This window comes from Aegilops tauschii, chromosome 6, assembly GCF_002575655.3.
Source record: "Aegilops tauschii subsp. strangulata cultivar AL8/78 chromosome 6, Aet v6.0, whole genome shotgun sequence".
NCBI lineage: Eukaryota > Viridiplantae > Streptophyta > Magnoliopsida > Poales > Poaceae > Aegilops > Aegilops tauschii.
The window spans coordinates 446233519-446242891 of NC_053040.3; the positions used below are offsets into that span (position 1 = coordinate 446233519).

Here is a 9373-nt window from a genome sequence, read left to right on the forward strand (position 1 = left end):
AAATTTTATAATTTTGTGACTAAAAACAACCACTTTCAGATAAAGACCAGTTTAGACGACTAAACGTGTTGTCAAAGTCCAAGTCAAAGTCAACGCTGACGTGGGTCATCTGTCAACACTAGCGGGCCGGTCATGGCGCCGCCGCCGTCGATTTGCTCCGTCCGGCGACCTCTGAGCGACGCCACTGCCCGGGTCCGAACCCCCATGTCCGGATCCATCCATTCCCGTCGTCCGCCGGCCTCCCCTGCCCGCCGACCGCAGTCGCCGTCGCCGTTAACAGCGCCATGGAGCCCTTCGCGCCGACGCTCGAACACCAGGGCCGACCGCCTCGGAGCCACACGACGCCGGTCGTCCTTGCGGTGTCCTGCTACCTCCCCGCGTCCGGATCCGTGCCCCTGCGCCGCTCCTCGCCCGGATCCGGCGAGTCCCGCCGCGGCGAGCCCTTGCAGTCGGTTCGGGCGCGTCCGCTACAGGCAGGTGGCGCGCCTGCTTCTTGGGGCCTTGGGCGCGTCCGTGACAGAGGCGGGAGCCGGCGTCGGACCCCGGGAGTCCGCCGGCGGCGAGATGGGGGGACGGGTCCGGCGGCGAGATGGGGCACGGATCCGGCGGCGTTGCAGCGCGGGTGGGGGTGGGAGGTGGGAGGCGACGGCTGCGGGTGGGCCAGTCTCCCCTGGCATTGACTTTTTAGCCACATTAGCCCTGACGGGTGGGCCGGTTTTGTCAGTTTTTTGTTTAAATCGTCTAAAACGATCATTAAATGAAACTGGTAGTTTTTAGGGACAAATTAAGAAATTTTCGGTAGTTTTCGGTCACTTTTTTTAAAGTGGTAGTTCTGTGGGACGCAAACCCCTAAAGTGGTAGTTTTTTGTCAAACACTCAACGATCCGCATTAAGTTATGTGTGTGGCTCCAGGCAGTAAAATCTCTCTAAAAGAAGATGAGCAACAAGATAAGCTAAAGACTGACATATATATAGCCAACTTGAGCACGATAAGTCCATGCATGACAGCGCTGCGCCTTGATTCTCATATGGACCGGAGGTGCAGATAGCCATGCATGTTCTGTACCGTCCAAGCCAGCCAAGGCAATCTGCAGGATTCACCAATAGTATTTCGCACTACATGTTTTTCTTGATATCGATGTTCGTTTGACTACGTGCCTTGATTTTTGTCTCGGCGCGTGAAAGGTCGATGCTCCTACAGCAGCTACATGTACATACGGAGAGGCATGCAGAAATCCACCGATTATCCGCACGTCTCGCAGTCTGGGTACAAAGTGATCCGCACGAGTCATGGTCTATCTACATACAATGATGATGAAACAAACGGCTAATTGTCACTGCTCTCGCAAGTTGGACGATATATATAGCCAACTTGAGGACGATAGGTGCATGCATGACAGCGCTGCGCCTTGATTTCTCATATGGACCGGAGGTGCAGATAACCATGTTCTCTATCGTTCTACACAACCACACTGATCACTCAGGGCCCATCACTCTCGAAAGAAACGAACCTTCTTAACAAACAAATAAGATACAGTGTTCTATAGTTACAATGGACGTCGATCTAGAGCTAGTTCTCTTTTTTTCGCGACTGATCTAGAGCTAGTTCTTGGGCAGGAGCACGTCGCGGACCAGCCCGTCGAAGTTGCGGTGAGACGAGCCGCCGGGCATGGCCGCCTTGACCGCGCTCTCCTTCCACTCCGCCGCTCTCTTCCTCATCCCCTTCCCCTTCTCCCCTTCCATGATCTCCGTGATAAGCCCCGCGACGGCGTCGCGCCGGACGTTGTTATCGATCTCCATGCCGACGCCCCACTCGTTGCACTGGTACCTGCAGTTGGTCTGCTGGTCTGCGAAGAATGGCCAGCTGATCACCGACACACCGCCGCACAAGCTCTCCAGGGCTGAGTTCCAGCCGCTGTGCGTCAGGAAGGCGCCCACGGCGGGGTGGTCCAGCACCTCCTGCTGCGGGCACCAGGACGCCATGAGCCCGCGCCCCGCCGTCTCGGCCAGGAACTCCTCGGGGAGCACCGCTGCGTCGCCCCTCACCAGGTCTCGGCGGACGATCCACAGGAACTGCTTCCCGCTCTGCGCCAGCCCCCACGCGAACTCCACCATCTGCGCGCTGGTCATGACGGTGATGCTGCCGAAGTTGACGTACACGACGGAGCCGGGCTCCCTGCCTTCCAGCCACTGGAGGCACTCCTCCTGCTCCTTCCACAGGCTGAGGTTGATGGCCGAGCGCGGCGTGGGCGGCTCCTCGCGCGCCAGCAGGGGGAGAGGGCCGAGCGCGTACACCTTGGGCAGGCCGAGCGCCTCCATGGCCTCCACCGCCTCGCCCTCCAGGTCGGGGAAGCTGTTGAGGATGACGGCCGATGCGCCGGCCGTGCGTTCCGTCTCCCTCAGGACGTAGTGCACTATGTGCTCATCCGGGTCCGTGGTGCGTATGAAGGACGGGAAGTCCCTGAGCCTCATGCTCCTCAGGCCAGGCACGTCTTCCACCGGCGTGTCAAGGTATCCGTTCGTCAGCTGCTCGGCATCTGCACGCGCGTAAAGACGGACATTCAGATAAGAGCTTCGAGCACAAGCTGCTGATAATGGCAGAGTGTGTACGTGCTGGAGACGCAACGTGCGCCGCATCGAGTGACGGGCGCACTGAGTGGGGGACAAACTAAATGCTGTACGAGTACGTATGTACTACCTTTGAGTGGGACGATGCCACGGCCGATGAGGAGGCGGCAGTGGCGGTACCCGAGGTAGCTGATGGCACTGGCAGTCCAGAGCTGGACGTAGGTGAGGCCGAGCTCGTTGGCAGCCTCCATGGAGAAGCCCATGACGACGTCGGAGACGACGCAGGTGACCGGCGGGTGGCCCGCGGCGGGGTCGTTGAGCCGGGCGAGAAGGCTGGGGAAGGGCCCGAGGCCGGTCTCCGTGGTGGACTTGCAGGGGGCCGGGATATCCTGCGTGACGAAGTCGTCGTCGGACAGCGGCACCGTCGTGGATGGTGGCGAAGCGGAATCCCGGGAGGCCGGCCACCGCGGCGAGGCCGCGGGAGCGGACGAAAAGGAAAAGAAAAACGTTACACAAATCTCCATGCAAGATCAAAGGAATATAACATCGACTGAGACCTGGCGAAGTCTCAGTCGACTGAGATTTAGCAGCACCGTTATGAATAACGCAAGTGATGACGTTTGACATATTAGGATCGTGTTGGTTGGATGAGTAAACTGTTTGTTTATTGCAGCATGGCTGCTTCGAGGATGGAGACCTCATGGTCATGGTTCGAAAATTCTAAACGCACGGACCAATACGGGGAGTTTACGGACCCCTTCATTAACTAATCTTCGCCCCCCCCCCCCCCCCTTGATTTTCAGGGGGTGTGGGGCCCCTCACACTTATTTCTCTCAATCATGTTATTCCAGCTAAGCCACCCCGTGAACACAGTAAAAATTATACCCATGCGTGTAGCAAAGATCGTCATGGTCCTACTCCTGCCTCCACGGAAAGCAGCCCCGTGTGATCATGTACGGGTCATCCTAAGGTCGGTACGCACGCAATGGTGTCGCATGGACAACGGCGGCAAGCTGAAGGGGCCGAATTCGAAAGGTCACATGCGTTGTGAAGGATAATACTAGACTCACGGGCTGCCTTCAACGGACCTTCACCTTCACGGAGTGCCTACGTGCCATCTCCTAATTCCCCCCTGATTTTAACTATGGGGCCCGCCAACCTTAATTAAATCCTGACCACTAATACTTAATCAACCCGTAAACTCCCCGTGAACTCCCCGTGAGTTAGCATTGCCCCGTTGTGAACACCAAATTAGGTCACATGGTGCTATACGTGCGCTGAGACAGATATAGAGGCGCCCGGACGCGCTCAGACATGCCTGCCACATAGGATTGACCGCGAGGGCCTGCACCAATTCTATAGAACACCTCCCCTTTCCTTGCCCGCCCATCCATGTTTCTCTTCTCCTTTCTTCCTCGTCCGCATAGCCGCCACTATAGTTCCCCGCCATCGTTCGTCCATTAGCGTCCGCAGCCCATAAATACGCCATAACGCCACCAAAGGCCCCAACCCACCACCGCGCCGACCCAATCGCAACCGATCAAGGTCGTCGTCCCAGTACATCCTACTCCCTCGGATATACACCTCGCGCACTATGTGTTCGATGAAATGTCCTAGCAGATTTTTTTAATTCTTTTTGTTATTTCTAGGTCACAGATGGATTCGTCGTGGAATGATGCCTATGAAAATGCCAACCTTGACAAAGTCATATTCAACGAGTTCATCGATTTGTCGGATTCGGATGACGAAGATGCTAAAATGATGATGGCGATGATGATGATGAAGGAAATATGCCCTAGTGGCAATAAGAAAGTTGTTATTTATATTTTCTTATATCATGATAAATGTTTATTATTCATGCTAGAATTGTATTAACCGGAAACTTAGTACATGTGTGAATACATAGACAAACAAAGTGTCACTAGTATGTCTCTACTTGACTAGCTCGTTGAATCAAAGATGGTTAAGTTTCCTAGCCATAGACATGAGTTGTCATTTGATTAACGGGATCACATCATTAGAGAATAATGTGATTGACTTGACCCATTCTGTTGGCTTAGCATTTGATCGTTTAGTATGTTGCTATTGCTTTCTTCATGACTTATACATGTTCCTATGACTATGAGATTATGCAACTCCCAAATACCGGGGGAACACTCTGTGTGCTACAAACGTCACAACGTAACTGGATGGTTATAAAAGTGCTCTACAGGTGTCTCCGATGGTACTTGTTGAGTTGGCATAAATCGAGAATATGATTTGTCACTCCGATTGTCAGAGAGGTATCTCTGGACCCTCTCGGTAATACACATCACTATAAGCCTTGCAAGCAATGTGACTAATGAGTTAGTTACGGGATGATGCACTACAGAACGAGTAAAGAGACTTGCCGGTAACGACCTAGACAATTTGTTTATTGATCTACTGCAATTGGAATCAGTATTTTATCACGTTCTGGTGATTTTAAACAATTGTTTTCGTTAACAGAAAGTTTCTGGAATTTTCAGCAAGATCAAATAACTATCATCCAAGAAGATCCTATAGGTTTAACTTGGCACAAACACTAATTAAAACACAAAAACACATCTAACCAGAAGCTAGATGAAAGATTTATTGAATAACAGCAAGGAAAAATATTGGGTTGTCTCCCAACAAGCGCTTTTCTTTAAAGTCTTTTAGCTAGGCAAAGATAATTTTAATGATGCTCACATGAAAGACAAGAATTGAAGCGCAAAGAGAGCATCATAAAACACGTGACAAACACATCTAAGTCTAACATACTTCCTATGCATAGGCATCTTATAGTCAAACAAATTATCATAGCAACCAAAAACTACCATATGCAAGGAAGTGGAAAGAAACAATAGCAATCTCAACATAACGAGAGGTAATTTATTATCATGAAAATTTCTACAACCATATTTTCCTCTCTCATAATAATTACATGTAGGATCATAAGCAAATTCAACGAATAGCTATCACATAACATATTGTCAACACGATCCACATGCATGCGAAGTTGACACTCTTCCAAAATAGTGGGATTATCATTAATTAAAGTCATGACCCCTCCCAACCCACTTTTATGAAAAATACCATAAGATTGAACATTCTCCAAATATGTGGGATCTAAAGTTGACACTCTTCCAAACCCACTTTCAATATAATTGCAAACACTATTATCAATCTCATATTCATCATGGGGCTTAAATAAATTTTCAAGATCAAAAGAAGAATCACCCCAATCATGATCATTGCAACAAGTAGTAGACATAGCAAAACTAGCATCCCCAAGATTAGGGTTTTGCATATTATTAGCATAATTGACATCAAGAGAATTTATAGTAAAATCATGCTTTTTATTCAAGGAGCTATCGTGAATCTCTTCATAAATTTCTTCATCACAATTTTCGGATTCACGGATTTCAAGCAAAACCTCATAAAGATAATCTAGTGCACTCAAATCGCTAGAAAATGGTTCATCATAATTGGATCTCTTAAAGAGATTAGCAAGTGGATGAGGATCCATAAATTTTAGCAAGCGAAGATGCAAGCAAAAAGAAGGCACATGGTCACACAAGATCGAATGGAAGGAGGGCGAATAAAACGGCAAGGGTGAAGTGGGGGAGAGGAAAACGAGAGGCAAATGGCAAATAATGTAATGCGAGGGGTAAGAGTTTGTGATGGATACTTGGTATGTCTTGACTTGTGCGTAGACTCCCCGGCAACGGCGTCAGAAATCCTTCTTGCTACCTCTTGAGCACTGCGTTGGTTTTCCCTTGAAGAGGAAAGGGTGATGCAGTAAAGTAGCGTAAGTATTTCCCTCAGTTTTTGAGAACCAAGGTATCAATCTAGTAGGAGACCACGCGCGAGTCCCACGCACCTACACAAACAAATAAGAACCTCGCAACCAACGCGATAAAGGGGTTGTCAATCCCTTCACGGTCACTTACGAGAGTGAGATCTGATAGATATGATAAGATAATATTTTTGGTATTTTTATGATAAAGACTAAAAGTAAAGAAAGCAAAATAAACGGCGCCCGAAATAGCTTGTTGTCGGGAGATTAATATGATGGAAGATAGACCCGGGGGCCATAGGTTTGACTAGTGGCTTCTCTCAAGATAGCATAAGTATTAAGGTGGGTAAACGAATTACTATCGAGCAATTGATAGAATTGAGCATAGTTATGAGAATATCTAGGTATGATCATGTATATAGGCATCACGTCCGTGACAAGTAGACCGAAACGATTCTGCATCTACTACTATTACTCCACACATTGACCGCTATCCAGCATGCATCTAGAGTATTAAGTTCATAAGAACAGAGTAATGCTTTAAGTAAGATGACATGATGTAGAGGGATAAACTCATGCAATATGATATAAACCCCATCTTTTTATCCTCGATGGCAACAATACAATACGTGTCATTTCCCTTTCTGTCACTGGGATCGAGCACCGCAAGATTGAACCCAAAGCTAAGCACTTCTCCCATTGCAAGAAAGATCAATCTAGTAGGCCAAACCAAACTGATAATTCGAAGAGACTTGCAAAGATAACCAATCATACATAAAAGAATTCAGAGGAGATTCAAATATTGTTCATATATAATCTTGATCATAAACCCACAATTCATCGGATCTCGACAAACACACCGCAAAGGAAGATTACATCGAATAGATCTCCAAGAAGATCGAGGAGAACTTTGTATTGAGATCCAAAGAGAGAGAAGAAGCCATCTAGCTAATAACTATGGACCCGAAGGTATGAGGTAAACTACTCACACATCATCGAAGAGGCTATGGTGTTGATGTAGAAGCCCTCCGTGATCAATGCCCCCTCCGGCGGAGCGCCGGAAAAGGCCCCAAGATGGGATCTCACGGGTACAGAGGGTTGCGGCGGTGGAAATAGGGTTTTGGCTCCGTATATGATGTTTCTAGGGTATATGGGTATATATAGGAGGAAGAAGTATGTCGGTGGAGCAACGAGGGGCCCACGAGGGTGGAGGGCGCGCCTGGGGGAGGTGGGCGCGCGCCCCTGCCTCGTGCCTTCCTCGTTGATTGCTTTACGTAGACTCCAAGTCCTCTGGATCACGTTTGTTCCAAAAATCGCGTACCCGAAGGTTGCATTCCGTTTGGACTCCGTTTGATATTAGTTTCGTTCGAAACACTGAAATAGGCAAAAAAAACAGCAATTTGGGCTGGGCCTCCGGTTAATAGGTTAGTCCCAAAAATAATATAAAAGTGTATAATACAGCCCATTAAACATCCAAAACAGAATATAATATAGCATGGAACAATAAAAAATTATAGATACGTTGGAGACGTATCAAGCATCCCTAAGCTTAATTCCTGCTCGTCCTCGAGTAGGTAAATGATAAAAACATAATTTTTGATGTGGAATGCTACTTAGCATAATTTTCAATGTAATTCTCTTATTTGTGGTATGAATATTCAGATCCGAAAGATTCAAGATAAAAGTTTAAAATTGACATAAAAATAATAATACTTCAAGCATACTAACTAAGCAATTATGTCTTCTCAAAATAACATGGCCAAAGAAAGTTATCCCTACAAAATCATATAGTCTGGCTATGCTCTATCTTCACCACACAAAATATTTAAATCATGCACAACCCCGATGACAAGCCAAGCAATTGTTTCATACTTTTGGTGTTCTCAAACTTTTTCAATCTTCACGCAATACATGAGCGTAAGCCATGGACATAGCACTATATGTGGAATAGAATGGTGGTTGTGGAGAAGAGAAAAAGGAGAAGATAGTCTCACATCAACTAGGCGTATCAACGGGCTATGGAGATGCCCATTAATAGATATCAATGCGAGTGAGTAGGGATTGCCATGCAACAGATGCACTAGACCTATAAGTATATGAAAGCTCAACAAAAGAAACTAAGTGGGTGTGCATCCAACTCGCTTGCTCATGAAGACCTAGGGCATTTTGAGGAAGCCCATCATTGGAATATACAAGCCAAGTTCTATAATGAAAAATTCCCACTAGTATATGAAAGTGATATCATAGGAGACTCTCTATCATGAAGATCATGGTGCTACTTTGAAGCACAAGTGTGGAAAAAGGATAGTAGCATTGTCCCTTCTCTCTTTTTCTCTCATTTTTTTGGGCCTTCTCTTTTTTTTATGGCCTTTCTTTTTTCGTCCAGAGTCTCATCCCGACTTGTAGGGGAATCATAGTCTCCATCATTCTTTCCTCACTTGGGACAATGCTCTAATAATGATGATCATCACACTTTTATTTACTTACAACTCAAGAATTACAACTCAATACTTAGAACAAAATATGACTCTATGTGAATGCCTCCGGCGGTGTACCGGGATATGCAATGAATCAAGAGTGACATGCATGAAAGAATCATGAACGGTGGCTTTGCCATAAATACGATGTCAACTACATGATCACGCAAAGCAATTATGACAATGATGAAGCGTGTCATAGTAAACGAAACGTTGGTAAGTTGCATGGCAATATATCTCGGAATGGCTATGGAAATGCCATGATAGGTAGGTATGGTGGCTGTTTTGAGGAAGGTATATGGTGGGTGTATGATACCGGCGAAAAGTGCGCGGTACTAGAGAGGCTAGCAATGGTGGAAGGATGAGAGTGCGTATAATCCATTGACTCAACATTAGTCATAAAGAACTCATATACTTGTTGCAAAAATCTACAAGTTATCAAAGCAAAGTATTACGCGCATGCTCCTAGGGGGATAGATTGGTAGGAAAAGACCATCGCTCGTCCCCGACCGCCACTCATAAGGAAGAC

At 47.3% G+C, this 9373-nt stretch overlaps 1 pseudogene; it reads right to left on the minus strand.

The window, feature by feature from the left end:
• Positions 1-1496: 1496 nt before the first annotated feature.
• On the minus strand, positions 1497-3229 carry LOC109784751 (7-deoxyloganetin glucosyltransferase-like; annotated as a pseudogene).
• Positions 3230-9373: the final 6144 nt, after the last annotated feature.